General features: G+C 34.8%; 1 protein-coding gene across 2 annotated transcripts in view; it reads left to right on the top strand.

Annotated features, from left to right (window-relative positions):
* Window positions 1-15,168, top strand: part of LRRC49 (leucine rich repeat containing 49) — a 256,724-nt gene that overhangs the window by 90,083 nt on the left and 151,473 nt on the right. The gene's annotated exons all lie outside the window — the stretch shown is intronic.

Raw genomic sequence — 15,168 nt, 5'->3', positions numbered from 1 at the left:
GTGTGTGTTTATGTGTGTGTGTGCTTGTGAGTGAGAGAGACAGAGATGGGGGAGGGGGGTCAGTTATTAGATGGATTAAATTACTTGCTTTCTAGATATTAGTTTTTAGTATTATAGGTGACCTTTATGAAAGGCTGACACTTAACTTGGTCAGGAAGTAAAATATTTGCCTGGATTTCTAATCAGGCCTTGGTTAAAAGAGAATGTTTCCCTCCTTTAAAAGTCTTGCTTACTTGCAAGTTAGGGAATTGGGATTTTCTATAAATAAGGAGGATACTTCTGAATTATTGCTTTGAAGAGAAGTGAGTCAATTAGACTTGTTTATCTTGGGTGCACAAAAAGGTATCACAGTGAATTAATTTTACAGTCCAAAATATCTTCAAGGGTAATTCAAAATCGTTTTACTAGTCTCCAGGATTTTTTTGAAAAATTTCCTACTTATGGCTTAAAAATATTGACTAGGTCAGTTGTAGACCACCGTGTTTAAAAGACTATAGTTTTTAGTTTAGGACTCTCCTGGGAAGCACTGAGTAAATCTGTAAGCAAGACTAATAATATGTTCCTGCTAATTCCTCCAGCTTATTTTTGGGCTTTTGTTTTGGTTTTGGTTTTGGTTTTTGGTTTTTTGTTTTGTTTTGTTTTGTTTTGTTGCACTTCAGGATATCGGCTTATGGTTCTCCAAAATGACTCACTTGAGGAATTATGAGAGTGATGCCTTGGCTTCACTCACTTCATTCATGCTTTGGTGGGTTCAGGATCTAGGACTGTCTTGGGGATAGCCAACAGATGTTTTATTTTTACCTCAGTAGTGGTAGAATTGATCCTTCTCCTTCACATCCTTTGCTATTTTTTTAAAATATCCTCTCCATCTTTTTGTCTAAAGAATTCCAAGTTTTTGTCCAGTTGGAAAAGCATGAAGAACATTGCTTATGTGTCTCTATATGTAAAACACCATATAAGGCATTGTGGGGAGTGACAGGGTAAACGTATGGCTTCTGCTTTCTAATAGTCTAATGACAGAAAACATGCAAAGACATGAATGGCAGAAACTTAAAGCAAACCAACCACGCAGATTATAGAAAGGCCAACAGCCAAAGAATCACAATCTGTCAGCTTAGCAGCTCTGGTATAAAGATAAGCTACGACCTTAATGTTGAAAATTGTGTCCCTGGACCAGCAGCATTAGCATCACAGCGGAGCTTTTTAGAAATCCAGAATCTCAGGCCCTACCCTAATCCTACTAGATCAGAATTGACGTTTTAAAAAGATTCCCAGGCACATTACAATTTGGGAAGCAGTGCTGCAGAGGAAAGATTCTGCTTGCATTTATTTAGGTCAGGTGCCCAGTCTTAACTAATCACTCTGGTCTGCAGCATATAGGGCACCCTGAATGCCCACGCCTAAGTCATATGTTCCCTATTCCCTGGGACAGGGGGAGTGGGATCAGTTCTATCTAATGTAAGTTGGGTTTACTACAGGGAAGAAGTGTTCTGTTACCAAGGAAAGAGAAGCTAGGCAGGAAGATAAATAGAGGTCTAATAAACATATTTCTTCTTTCATGTTTTCACTTGTATTAGTGTTGGAAATAACTGTTCAGTAGCCCCTTTACCTTGGGTCATTTCATCCTATTTCTCCCGCACGTGCGTGTGTGTGTGTTTCTGTTCCCAATCTGCCTCACCTCACAGTGCATCTGTCTGCCTTACCCAGATTTCAGAGATTCTCCCTTCTTCCACTGCTTGGTCCTTATAGTCCTTCTCAGTGAGTCATATTTCTCAAATACATATTAACACATTAAATATAAGCACAGACATAACATCTGCCTAAGTGTGGCTTCACTTCACTGCATTCTTGGTAGAGCACGTATGTCTCACCCACTGCCTTTCACTCTACCACTAGGGCATTAATTGTTGTAATCATGCCTTTTCAAGTTGTGAAGTATCTGTTAAAATGCATTTGTATTTATTAGAAGAAGTCATAATTATAGGCCTCAGGATTTATAACTCCTAGTGCCCACTTTAGCAGAATTTTTTTATATACAGGGAAAGAAAGAGGGTTATAGTCCTTTACTATTATTATTTATTTTGAGGCTCAAACATTCCCAGATTTGTGAAGCTGGCTCCTGTCATCCTTTTAATATGTCCCCGTCATTTTTTGTAGTGCTTCCTTACTTCATGGCACAACAAGATGTTCCAGACTCATCTTGTATTTTTCCAGTCCTGGCTCTGGATTCAGCCATTTCTCTGAGGAGCCCTGATTCCTATTAGAGAAGAATGGTATTTAGAAACTAAGAATTGAGTGCTAGGTCTATTCATGATTACCAGAGTGTTGTTATTCTAGGTCCTCTCAATAGATAGAATTAGTAAGTGTGTGTGTATGTTTATGTTTGTCACATATCTTTCCTCCATTTGTCTGTCATTACATATTAAAAACTGTGACATGCAATGGAATATTATTTAGCCATAAAAAGGGAAGAAGTACTGATACATACTACAATGTGGATCAATCTCGAAAACGTTATGGTGAGAGAAACCAGACAAGACACAAAAGGTTACATATTGTATGATTCTGTTTATTTGAGATGATCAGAATAGGTAAATGCATGAGACAGAATGCAGATTGGTGGTTGGCAGGCATTGGGGAAAGGGAAGAATAGGAAGCAATTGCTTAATAGGTACGGAGTTTCTTTTTGGGGTGATGAAAACGTTTTGGAATTAAATAGAGGCAGTGGTTTCAAAGAGAGAAAGAGCTTATTGCTAGGTATGAAGCAGGGGATCAGATGGCCTAACAGCCTAAAAATATATCTCCCCAAACTCCAGTAACTGTGATAGTTGTATAGTATCAAAAGATGGGCAAGTTTTTGGATAATGAACACAAGAACTGGAGATGAGGAAATTACATGCATAGTCACAGAACATATGTAAGAAAATGCTGGCCTTAATATGATAAGGACGGTAATTTTTAGCATTATAATGAGGTATAGCTCACTGATAGGTTGAAATTTAAGCTACCACGCATGTCAGGCAGGCCCATTTTGATTAGATCCAGCTTCATCTATCATGATAGCTTTGGAATTGGGGTGGGTTAATTCTAGGCTGACTCAAGGCCCTTCATTAATAAACATTAGGGGCTGTCTTTAGTGTTCATGAGACTCTAAATTAAAAAAAAAAAAAAACAGATAAAGGGATTACAAGTGAGAGTCAGTCATGAGATTTTTACAATCACAAGATAAAGGCTATATTGTTGTATAATCTTTGTCAAAGATCAAGGCAACTGGGTTATAGTATAGCAATTTCAGGTATTTCCTTCAGGCTATTCTAATATACTAGAAAGTAAAAAGGCATGTTTATATAATGATTCAATGGTATTAACATTTGTTACATCTTAACTTCTCAGTTACGGGATTATAAATTGTTATTAGGGCCTATGATGCCATTTTTATTTTGATTTTTTTCTCTCTTGTGAGTTTTTTTAATCTTTGTGCTTGGAGGACTTGAGATTTTTTCAAATTATTGTTTATTTTTAAAGTCTAACAGTTTTATTAGGTTATGTTTTGAAGTTGATCATTCTGGATCAGTTTTACCAGGTACCTGTTGGACTTTTTCAATATATACAGTTAAATCTTCTTTTATTTCCAGAAAGTTTTCTTGGATTATAGTTTTATATATTAGTTCTTTTCAATTATTTTGTTTTTATTTTCAATGTCTCTATACATATTTGTTTTGTTTTGTTTTGTTTCTTTTGGCTTTCTTTCATTTGAACTACTTTTTGCTCTGGCCCATTTTTCTTCTTCACTTAAACATGTTTATTCTCTTGATTATTTTCCTATCTTTCTTTAATGCTCTTAGTAAATTTTTATTTGAATCTCTTCTCCTTTGGGGACTTTCTAACTTAAGTCTTTATTTTTGAGATGATTTTATCTTTTTATTTCATTTCTTTCCTAAGTTCAGTCATCTCTCTTTATTTCCTCCTGTTTGCTGTCCATGTCTGTTTTTAATTTTTACAGTTTTCTTCTTCTTCGTACTCCTTTTTGAGTAGGATAATTTTCATGATCTTATGTTGGTTCCATTTCCATTTTTAAAAATACTTTGTATAGATTTAGATGGTTATTTCCTGTATTTTAAGGGTTTGGAGTGGTTTCTAAGAATATTAGGTTCAGGGTGCCTTTTCCTGTGAGTGTAGCAAAGTATAGTTCCTTAACTGGCTTTTTTTTTTTTTGGTGTATAGAGGTTTATGTGTCCTCTGTTTATGTATATTTTTTTCATTTCTATTTTGCCTTTCAAGTCTCCACATTTTCCCCTTTTGCAAACCTTTTGCCCGTTTCCCTTTCACCATTTGATCTCCGAAAGGCTCTTCTACATCTTTTTGAAGTTCTCAAAAGCAATGCCTTTTGAAGACTGCTACCTTGAGTCACATGCTCTTCCTTGTAGTACATGTTCTGATCCACTGACACTCTTTCAGTATCTTTTGCACCTAGAATTGGCTTTCTCTTTCTGGTGGTGATTTTAGATTGGTCTTAGACTCACTACTAGCTCCCCTCTTCTCTCTTCCACACTGTTTTTTCCCATACTGCATTTGCTGTCCATGACAGCATGAACAGGCATGCTCAAGAGATAGCTTTCTGGGATTTGGTGTTTAGTTTTCCACTTAAAGATAATTTGATACCTGATCAGTCTCTGCATTATGCTATTATATTAAAAATTCATTGGGAAGGTCAAAAGTACTATGGTAAATATTCAATGTTATGATGATACCTTAGGGGAAATAATTCTATATTCACCAGTTTCACACTGAAATCTTCCTGACAGACTTTCTGTCTGGTTCATGCAACAAATGAAATTTAATGTAATTTCCGCATAATAACTGCCATTTTTATACGATTTAGATACCTTTGTCAGTTCATGATTTGGAAAAAGAAGAAAGTGAGAGATAAGAATATGGGGATCAATCTAAGAATACTTAAAAAGGTTTATCTGCAAGGATGCTCATCACAGAAATTTTTTTATAACAGCTCAAAATGCAAACAATGTAAGTGTCCAACAATGGTGGCATAGTTATAGTGATTCCCAAGTCTATCTTGCCTCCTCTGGTAGTTTCTTCGAAGGCAGCAAAGGACAGCAAGAGTAATCAATGATGCTGGATCACAGATAACCTGAGTCAAATCATGAAAATTAACAGAGTATGCGCCACTGTCTTTTAATCTATGGTTTACTCTATACAGTGGGTTGAATGGAAAGGAAGCAAGGATTAAGTCTCCACATTTTATACTACTTTTGTTTATGCTGGTCATGAACATGCCAGAGGGAGAAAAAGTATACAGGCACTATACCTGGAAGTGTTTAAGTACACAGGCTCAGGATATTCTACCCCCACCCTTCATCCAAATGATTTCATTTTTCTCGGCACAAATGCCTTCCAAACTTTACTCCAATTCCTCCTTTGAAATAAGGTTAAAACTGCCCAGTTTATTCTTTCTTATCCCTATGTCTTTTATTATTATGCCAAGACCGAATGTACCTGCTTATATGTAATTCAGTAATTCTGTTTTTGCCAACAAAACATTATATTTCCAAAAATCTTTTACCACAAGCAAAATCTCTTTCAAGGTTTAGTTCCCATACACAGTAATTCTTATAATTGTAATATATTAGGTTTCTTCCATAGATGACTAGAACTCAACAAGTTAAATAAATCATGACATTTCCCAAACACTGAAATATTATGCATTCATTAAATAGTAATTAAAAATATTCAATGACGTGGAAATGTGTTGGTGAACCAAATGCTTTACCAAATGTTGGTGAAAAGAAGCAGTATACCAAACTATTGTCATATAACATCTACATTTTGTTTAAAACATATATACTGTATCTTTAGGAGGTAAGATTTCATATGATCTATTTTTGATCTTATACTTCTCCAACTTTCCTCAATGATTACATATTGCTTATAGTTGGAAGAGGAAATAAAGGAAGGCAAGAAGAACCAGCTAAGGAGAAGACTGCTGTTCTAATGGTTAATCTCTTAGTTGTCAAAACAGCTGGGTCCGGGGTGGCTAGGGCAATGAGAAGGAGCACCGAGGTACCTTGGAGGCATTGGCCTTTTTACCAGGTGGAATGGAAATACTCAAAATTTTAACCAGTATACCTAGTTATACCAGGTGAATATCAGCCCTATGTGTATATCTACCTCATTCTTTTTAATGGCCACATTAAATTTCATTATACAGATTAATTTTAATTTATTTAATGAATTTCTTATTCATGGTCATTTTGATAGTTTGCTATTTTTTGTTATTCCAAGCAATTCTGTATTATACATTTTTGTACAATCTATCTTTGTGTACATGGGCCTAGTATATTATAATGTACCTTTAGAGAAATCATCTTTCTCCTTATAATTGTGAATCTTTTCTTCATATTAACAAGGAATTATGAGGTTTGTGTTAGAAATCTGTTTTGGACAGTGGTTCCCAAACCCAGGTTCTACATTGATTCTACCTGTAGAGCTTTAAGGAATTATAGTTTTTCTGATTTAGATCTGGATGGGTTTTAAGTATTTGTATTTTTTAGCAAGCTCTACAACTGATTCTGATACCAAGCCAGGATTAGAAGCTACTGTAATATAGAAGGATTAATATTTAAAAACGGCAAGATTGTACAATGTAGCAGTGTCTGCTGTGTAATTCTAAGTATTGATGAAAATGTTGAGAGACTGGAAGTCTCATATATGCTAGTGGAAATGTAAATCGATATAATCATTTTGTTAAACAGTTTGTCAGTTTCTTATTAAAACTAAGCATATGCATACCGTATGACTCGGCAATTCTATTTCTAGGGATATATGCCTCAGAAATGTTTAATATGTTTATCTGAACGTCCTTAGTTGCACTATTTATAATAGCCACAAGCTGCAAATAAACCTAACATCTTCCAACAGTAGAACAGAGAAAGTAAATTATGCTATTTTCATATAATAGAATACTACCAACATGGATGACTCTCACAAAAGATAATATTAAGCAAAAAAAAATCCAGATGCAAACAAGTGCATATTTCTGATTCCATTTATATATAAATATAGTTTACAGTATTTTAGAAAGCTCAAAAATGTGCAAAACTTATCTTTAGTGTTGGAATCAGGAGAGTGATTACCCTTGAGATGGGTAATGACTTGGAGAGGATCCAAGGGGTGGGGCATTTGGGTATTGGTAATGTTTTATTTCTTCTTCTGAGTACTGGTTACGTTGTTATGTTCAGTTTGTGAAAAATCATTGATCTGAACACTTATTATTTGTGCATTTTTCAGTATGGATATTATACTTCAATAAAGTGTTCAAAAAAAATACTGAGTAAAACTATCAACAAAAGGAAGTTCTTCTGAACAACAAAATTGCTTCATGATAGAATAATAGCTGTCCTTCTATTAATCATAGAAGAGGCATTTAGTCTGGTATACTGTGGAGCCAGCTTATATTGGTTCTGTAGACTTGCCAATCACTGCATCTCTTCAGTTCTGTGACATTATCTTGGTAGCTTGAAATCAGCCATGTTGGGCATATTTATACCCTGGAAATCAGCAAATGCCTACATCAGGTTGCTGTTGTTTTCCTGGAGAGAAGCTTACTCTACACAGTACTGAATTTAGGTGTCTATGATGGAAACATTGTTTGACTTGCTTTATAGACAGTTTAAGTAAACAATATAAACATTGGAAGTGGCTAAACTGGGTATGCCTTTTAAAATTATCCTTTTCATATTCTAAGACCACAAAAATCCTTTCTTATTATTTTCTGTTGTAAATCTGATAAGACTAACTTATATTTGTATATTAATTCAGTGAGAGGAAATGTGTCAAATTTAAAACTTTATAACTTTTACTTTGGTTTCACTGTTACAAATTAGCTTTACAGGACCATCACCATGCCTTGAAAGCCACTGTTAGTAATTAGGGTCATGGGGAATCACCTGAGACTGAGTGTTGCTGTTTCAGCTTTTTGCTATTATGAAATGATCACTGTAGCCTGGAGAAAGCTAATAGAATTGTTACCTGCTACTCTGAGACACTTGACTCCATGTTTGTGTCTTCTGTCAGTGAGGTGTGTAACAGACATAATAGATATTCTCTTTATTGAATTGTTGTCATTGTAGTAACAAAGATGTGTAAAGAGAAAGTTTAACATTTTTCTCCTATTCTGTTTATCTCTTTATGTCTCTGTCTCCTCCTTTTTCATTTTATTTTTGTTTCTGTTTATATCCACAGTCTTCGATCTATTTCTCTTGGTACCACCCAAATAAATACTCAAGTCTCTGTAACCTATTAAACATTGATGAAGGGTTAACTATTTTAATATTTTCCTCAAAGGAAATTTGGAGATCTTTTTCATGGACATGAAAAAACATTTGTCTTAACTATGTTTGCTTTGTGACAAAAAAAGTATGGCTTATTATTAGAAGATATCTTTAGATTCTCTAGAACCATTTAGTTGCTAAGAACACCTACTACTTCAGTGCACTAAAAATAATCTAGTGACTAATAATGAATATGTATCCACATAGATGATTACTTGTTATGGATCACCAAAACCAAGAAGCAGAAAAGTGAAAGAAAATTTAAAAGGAAAGAGTAGGTGTGTGTGTGTATGTATTGGGGAGGAGGGGAGGCAATGTTTTAGTCTTTCTTACCATAGTAAATTAATATTAATTTAAAATAATGAATGCCTATTAAATGCCAAAGTTTGCCCAATTTAGTCTAAAAGAGGTGTTAGGCATAGTTCTTGCTTGCTTGATGCTAATGATATAATTAAGAAGTCAAGATTTAAACTTGCACACTTGTGAAATTTAGAAAAGAATTAAGATTTGTTTTGGAATGAATATGCTCACTTCTGCTTAACTTGGTCATTTACAGAAAACAGATTCAGAATCAGACATTTTGACAAGTTACATTGGGGGGACTCATTCTGTCTTTTCAGGCAAGTAAACATGGACACTGGTTATAGAAGGGAAGATTTCATATTTGAGCAGAGTGAGTGTGAGCAGGCAAAAGAAGATTGGTAGAGAATGAATTTGAAGTTTGATGACACAAATTTATATGAACCAAGTATGCAGTTTTGCATTTTTATTCAGTAGCTCTGATAATATAGATGAAGTTGCTCAGGAGTGTGAAAGGTTCATGGTTTCTTGAGTTGCTGAATTACCACCTTATTGGCTCTTCAGGCCCTTCTTATTCTGATGCCACTCTATAAATTGTTTCTTTTCTCACTATTCCCTACAGTCACCTCTGTTCCAGTAAGGAACTTCATATTCATTTTCATCTGTATGTCTGTGGCAGATTGTATTTTAGATTCTAGAAACTTGCTACTCCCCCATCAAGTAACAGTCTGTGTTCCCTCCACTTGATCTTTGGCAGGCCTCTGTAGCCTCCTCAACCAGTAGAATAACACCAAGCAGTTTCCAAAGCTAGATCATAAAGATGCCATGTACTCCTGTCTTGTTCTCATGGAATACTAATTCTTGGAAACTAGCCACCATGTTGTAAGGAAGCCTAAGCAGGCCATGGAGAGGAATCAAGTTCCCTGGTCCACAACCCTTGGCTAAGCTCCCAGCTAACAGCCAGCATCAACCTGCAAGCCATATGTATAAGCCACCTTGAAAGTAAATCCTCCAGTGCTCCATTGAGCCATTGAGCTGACAGTGTGTAGAATAGAGACAAGCTGTGTGTCTTGCCTGTGCAAAATTGCAGATTCATGAGCAAAATAAATGATTATTACTGTTTTAAGTCACCTAATTTTGGAGTGGTTTATTTTGCAGCAATAAATAACTGATCTGAAGCCTTTGCTTTTGTTCTTCTTCAAATTTTGCATGCCCTGCCTCCTCTCTATAACTGTTCATAGTCTCTCCACCTTTCATGGACTTGGTTACTGTATCTCAAAAATTATATCCATCAAATTAATCAGTTGTATTTATAGTTCTACTCCACAATTATGTTTGAATATCTGCTAAGCACCATGGCATGCACCAGGGAATCATAAAACTGAAAGGACATAGTTCTTTCACTTAAGGATTTCATGGTCCAATGGGGGAAAGATTATTACAATACAGTGTAATAATTGAGGTTTTAGACATGTTTAAAACACCAGGGGAGCATAGAAGAAATTTGCTAGGGATTATGAAGGAAAGTTTTTAGAGTTTTAATTTTTTGATTACCTATATGATCCATGTTCATTGTAGAATGTATATGAAACATAGCTAAACAGAAAAAAAGTCACATTCTCACAATCAGGGAAAATCACAAATAGTATGTGTATCCTTCTTGACTTATGTGTATCCTCCTTTCCTGATGTGCATGCATAATAATAGAGGGCTCTTATAGAGGGTATCTCTCATGTTAAGCCCAATTCTTCTACCTTCTCAATAAATTCAGATTATCCAGTAACTTTCTCCTACATCTTCAACTTTTCAATACATATTTTTTCTTCCTTTTTATTTAAACTTTTCTCTCCCATTTCGTCTTGTAGGCTCCTTTTTTTCCTCTTTCCTCTTACTATAACCATACTTCTCAAAAAGTAGTTTACACTCAACATCTTCATTTCCTGTTTCTTTCCTCTTACTCCTTAAATCATTCATCTGTCCCATATCACCATTGCTCTATTACAATGGTTTATCTGTAATCACCATTGATCTGACCTCTTATAGTTATGCCCAGTGGATATTTTTCTTTTTACCTATTATGCTCCTGTGTAATCATATTCAAAACAAGATAAAGAATATTTCCAGCATCCCTGAATATTCTTTTTTGTACCATCACAGCCAATACCCCTCTCAAGATAACTTCTCAGATAGAAGTCCTGACTTCTATCACCATAGTTTAGTTTTGCCTATTCTTGCACTTCTATAAACTGAATTATCTAGCATATACTTTTCTGGGTCTACATCTTTCACTCAACATTATGTCTTCTGATATTCATTCATGTTGTGTATAGTAGTATGTTCTTTATTTTTTTATTGTTGATAGTATTTCATTATATGAATATACCATCAATTGTCCATTCTCTGGTTAATGAAAATTTGGGTTATTCCTGGCTTGGGGCTATTATGAATAAAGTTGTAATGACAGTTCTTGTACATTGTGGTCTTTTTTTAAATTGCTTCTGCATGATATTGTTTAACATCTTTTGCTATCTCCTGAATTTCTTGTAAACCAGTAGATTTAGAGGTTGGATTAGCTTGCCAGTTTTTGGCAAGAATATTTCATAGGTGGGGTTTTGTTTCCTATTGTATCATGTTAAAAGACACATAATGTATAGTTGTCTCTCTTTTCAAGTTGTTAAAACTGATGATTGAGTTTAGTTGCTTTTTAATAAAGTTCCCATCATCTTTTCACCTATGGCAGATAATGATGTCTGGATCCATTATATCATGGGTGGAGATATTCTATCATTCTTTATTTTCCCCTTCCTCCCTCCCTCCCTCCCCTCCTTCCTTCCTTCCTTCCTTCCACTATAATTGTTCCATAAATAAGAACTTTTGTTACCTACTTGGTTACTCTGAAGAATAGTTTGTGCAGGAAAGGCAGGATAAATGTCTCCATCCACTGCCTTTGAATTTTTTTTTTAATTTTTATTTCTAGAAGTTCTGTTTCTTTTCAGATCTTCTTAGACTTTACTCATATTTCCAAGCCTCTTTTTATTTATTGAAATATATGATAGTTTTCTTTTATGTTCGGTATTTCATCATCCCATTATCTGAAGTCTAAGCCAGTCTGATTATGCCACCTGTTGTTTCTGCTGGCTATTAGATTGTCCCATTTCCTTATGTGTTATTTCCTTGTGTATTCTGTGACTTTTGAACTGTGAGCTCTTCTTCTTCTTCTTCTTCTTTTTTTTTTTTTTTTTTTGACACTGTATCTTTGAGAATTCTTTGGGGTCTTAAACGAAGGCATGTTCCTCCATAGATTTCATTCGTTTCTGTCAGATGCCTATAGGCATGACCAGCCTTGAACCTCTTTAAAAAAAAAATTCTCCTCTTGAAATATTTTAGACCACCCATTTAGTGTGGGTTCAGGTTGAAAATTGTGGTTTGTGGTTATAAGTAATCAGAGAAGAATTTTCCTTCTCTCTTAGTTAGCTCCAATAATTGAGATAGGCAATATTTCTGAGGTGCAGGGTAGGGAATTTTATAACAATTCACCATTATATTGAGGGTGTAGTCTTTGGGGTCCCAGATTTATGGGGTGGGGTGCCTCTAGTTAGACTTTCCAACTTGGGTGGTCCCGGGTATTTGTCTTCTGTCCCCTGCCTTGAAGACCATGGAAACCAAAGCTCAGATTAATTGGGTTCGGTAAATGCCCTTACAGCAAAAAGATCAGTTTCAATGTTCTAAACTTATTGGGTTCCCACCTTTACCCATGTTTTTCTTTTTCTTTTTCTTTTATTTATTTATTTTTTGCCTGTGTATTCCTTATGTTTTAGCAGATTATGGATGCATTTGAGAAGGTTTAAAAATATATCTTATCCTGCAATTTTAGTTATTTTCAGCAGGAGCCTTGGTCCACAAACTTAGTTCATCATTCTACCAGAAATACAAACACCTGCATTATGTGCTATTTTCTTTTGCTGTGCTTCAGTCTTTAATACCTAATTATATATTGTCTTTTAGATCTTTCTAGTTATTTTGTGTGTGTTAGTTGTTTCAGTCCTTGTGAGCATGCTTGGTGATTTACTCTCCTTTTCCATTTCACTTCAGCTTGCGAGACACACAGTAACAATTCAGTAAAATTCTCACTGATAAATATAAAATATGAGCATTTTGTTAGGATTTCAGAATACATGATACCTTATTGTTATGAAACAGTAAAAACCCTTTTTGTAAAGTACCTAACTTGGGGAGAAACTTCCTAATTGGAGGAATATGACTGATAACATGGGAAATGTTAATTAAATCTCTATGTAGTAGACATGCATTTATGGGAACTTTATTTCTCTGTATTGTATTAAGTAAGCATAATATGGTCCAAAATATTTTCTTTTCCTGAGATGTAGTTTTGGTCAGTGGGGACAGATCATTACTTCATAGGTTCTCTAGCAGATAGGAAACAGATGTGGCATTGGGAGGAGACTACAAAGGGAAGAACAAATGTATGAGTAATCTGGAAAAAGATTAAAGTCAAATTATGAGTTAAATGTCAGCCTTTGGACCAAAGCTTTTCCATTCTTGGTACTCTGAAAAGACAAGCAACTAAGTTGGGGTAGACACTGTTCTTAAATGCCCCTACTCCACTATAACTTACTGTTCTAGTTTGAGTTTTTTTGTTCTTATTTTTTTTTTTAAATAATCTGATGTTGATTTTCTTTGGTTAGATAGGATATAGTTCTCCATTAGCCTGTATTTGTACTTTAAAAGGTATTGCTTTATTTGGTTAGAGAATGTCTTTAGAATCATAAGCACTTTGTCCATACATTTCTAGGAATGTCTGGCATGTTTATTGGTAAAATACCTTACAGATGGAAATTAAATTTTGTGAAGAATCTTCTGGACAAAATGTAGATTTGTCTTTGCTTTAATAACACTTTTCAAAGCAAAAAGACTTTAGTCTGGGTTTCAACACCAGCAGCAGATCTGGGAGTGGCTGCCAGGATAGTACCTGCTGAGGAGTGCAATGATTTCCCCATTCCTAGTGCCTCTTTATGGTGTGCTTGAGGTACATACATAGACTACATGGGCATCTACAGGGCTTTTAGAGCTCCAAAGTGCTTCACAATTACCATTCATGGGGCAAACTATTTTCATCTATACCCACAAAAATGCTTTGTATTTGAAGTCAATGAAAATACTGTTTATTTTTGCATGTGATGTCATCCATTTAGTAATTCTTAGATTATTAATTCTTAGATTATTTCCATTCCCCAAAGGTATACTTGAAAGGTAGGTCTGGGACCAGTTACAGTCATTTTAGTTTAAAATTATTCTTAGCAATAAGAAACAAGCCATAGTCTCTGCAGTCTAACTTGTAAATTAATAGTAAATTACAATAAAATAAGAATGTGTTTACAATAAAATGAAGCTCTACCAGCTTCTCTGTGCTTCTGAACATATTACTTCCACTTTTCAGTGCATTTACTTGGCTAGTGACAGATATCAGGTAATAATGATTCTTGGAATCTTGTATCTTTTAAACATTAATTTCAATAATAGTGTTGAGAAAATTCACCTATTGATTTTTTTTTTTAAATCAAGGATGAGCCCTTTGGAATTATCTCAGTTGACATCATATTCATTCACCAAAACTTCATTGCACACTTATTAAATTCTAGCTACTCTGTTAGGTGTTGGGGTAGTGGTCACAGCACATTTCTGGCCCTGAAGAAGTTTACAGCTTAATTCTGTTCATATATGCTGGGCCAGTGAAGGAAAATGCTCTTCAACGTAGAGCATCTACTGGCTCTGTCACCTTTGCTCCTCACGTTAGTTAATATCTCAAGCTTGAAATTAGTAAGTCCATCCTATGACAGTTGAAGGAAGATTTAATAAAAGCATTTTTGAAACATGCCCTAATAGACATTGGCCACCAGTGTAACATATTCTTCCAGATAAAGGAGACCTCATAGATGAAAAGATGATCTGTTAAATATGTATTTTTTAAAATTTAAATTTTCTCAGTAAATCAATTTTTAAGATATAATTTATATGTAATAAAATACACCCTTTTTACGTGGAGGGCTCAAATGAATTTTGACAAAGTGTGCACCCTTGTAACCACCACTCACATCATTCTTGGGTGCTACACTCTAAATTTCCATAGAACCCATCCCCTCCACTGTATACTCACTGCTACTACCATAGTTTTAAATATGTTAACGGCTTTACAATTTTCGCTTCAATTACTGCAATATACTTTATAGCTAGCTTTTCACTCTTACCTCTTTTCTTTCCTTTATATCCTTCATGATGTTACTAAATTGTGATTTTTCTAAAACATAATTCTAATCACATTAAAATACAATTAAGCCCCCCTGTTTAAAGTCTCTTGATGACTCTTCATAGTTCCCATTCTCAGTCAGCAACTTTTGAGTCAGGGGTTGTTTGAGAGTGGCAACTGTCCTGATGATGATGCCATTTATCAGGTAGGAAATATACAGAGAAGCATATTTGTGGAGAGAAGGTGATGAGTTAG

The sequence above is a fragment of the Choloepus didactylus genome, chromosome 4 (assembly GCF_015220235.1).
Source record: "Choloepus didactylus isolate mChoDid1 chromosome 4, mChoDid1.pri, whole genome shotgun sequence".
NCBI classification, from domain to species: domain Eukaryota; kingdom Metazoa; phylum Chordata; class Mammalia; order Pilosa; family Megalonychidae; genus Choloepus; species Choloepus didactylus.
This window is presented reverse-complemented; position numbering and strand designations above follow the sequence as displayed.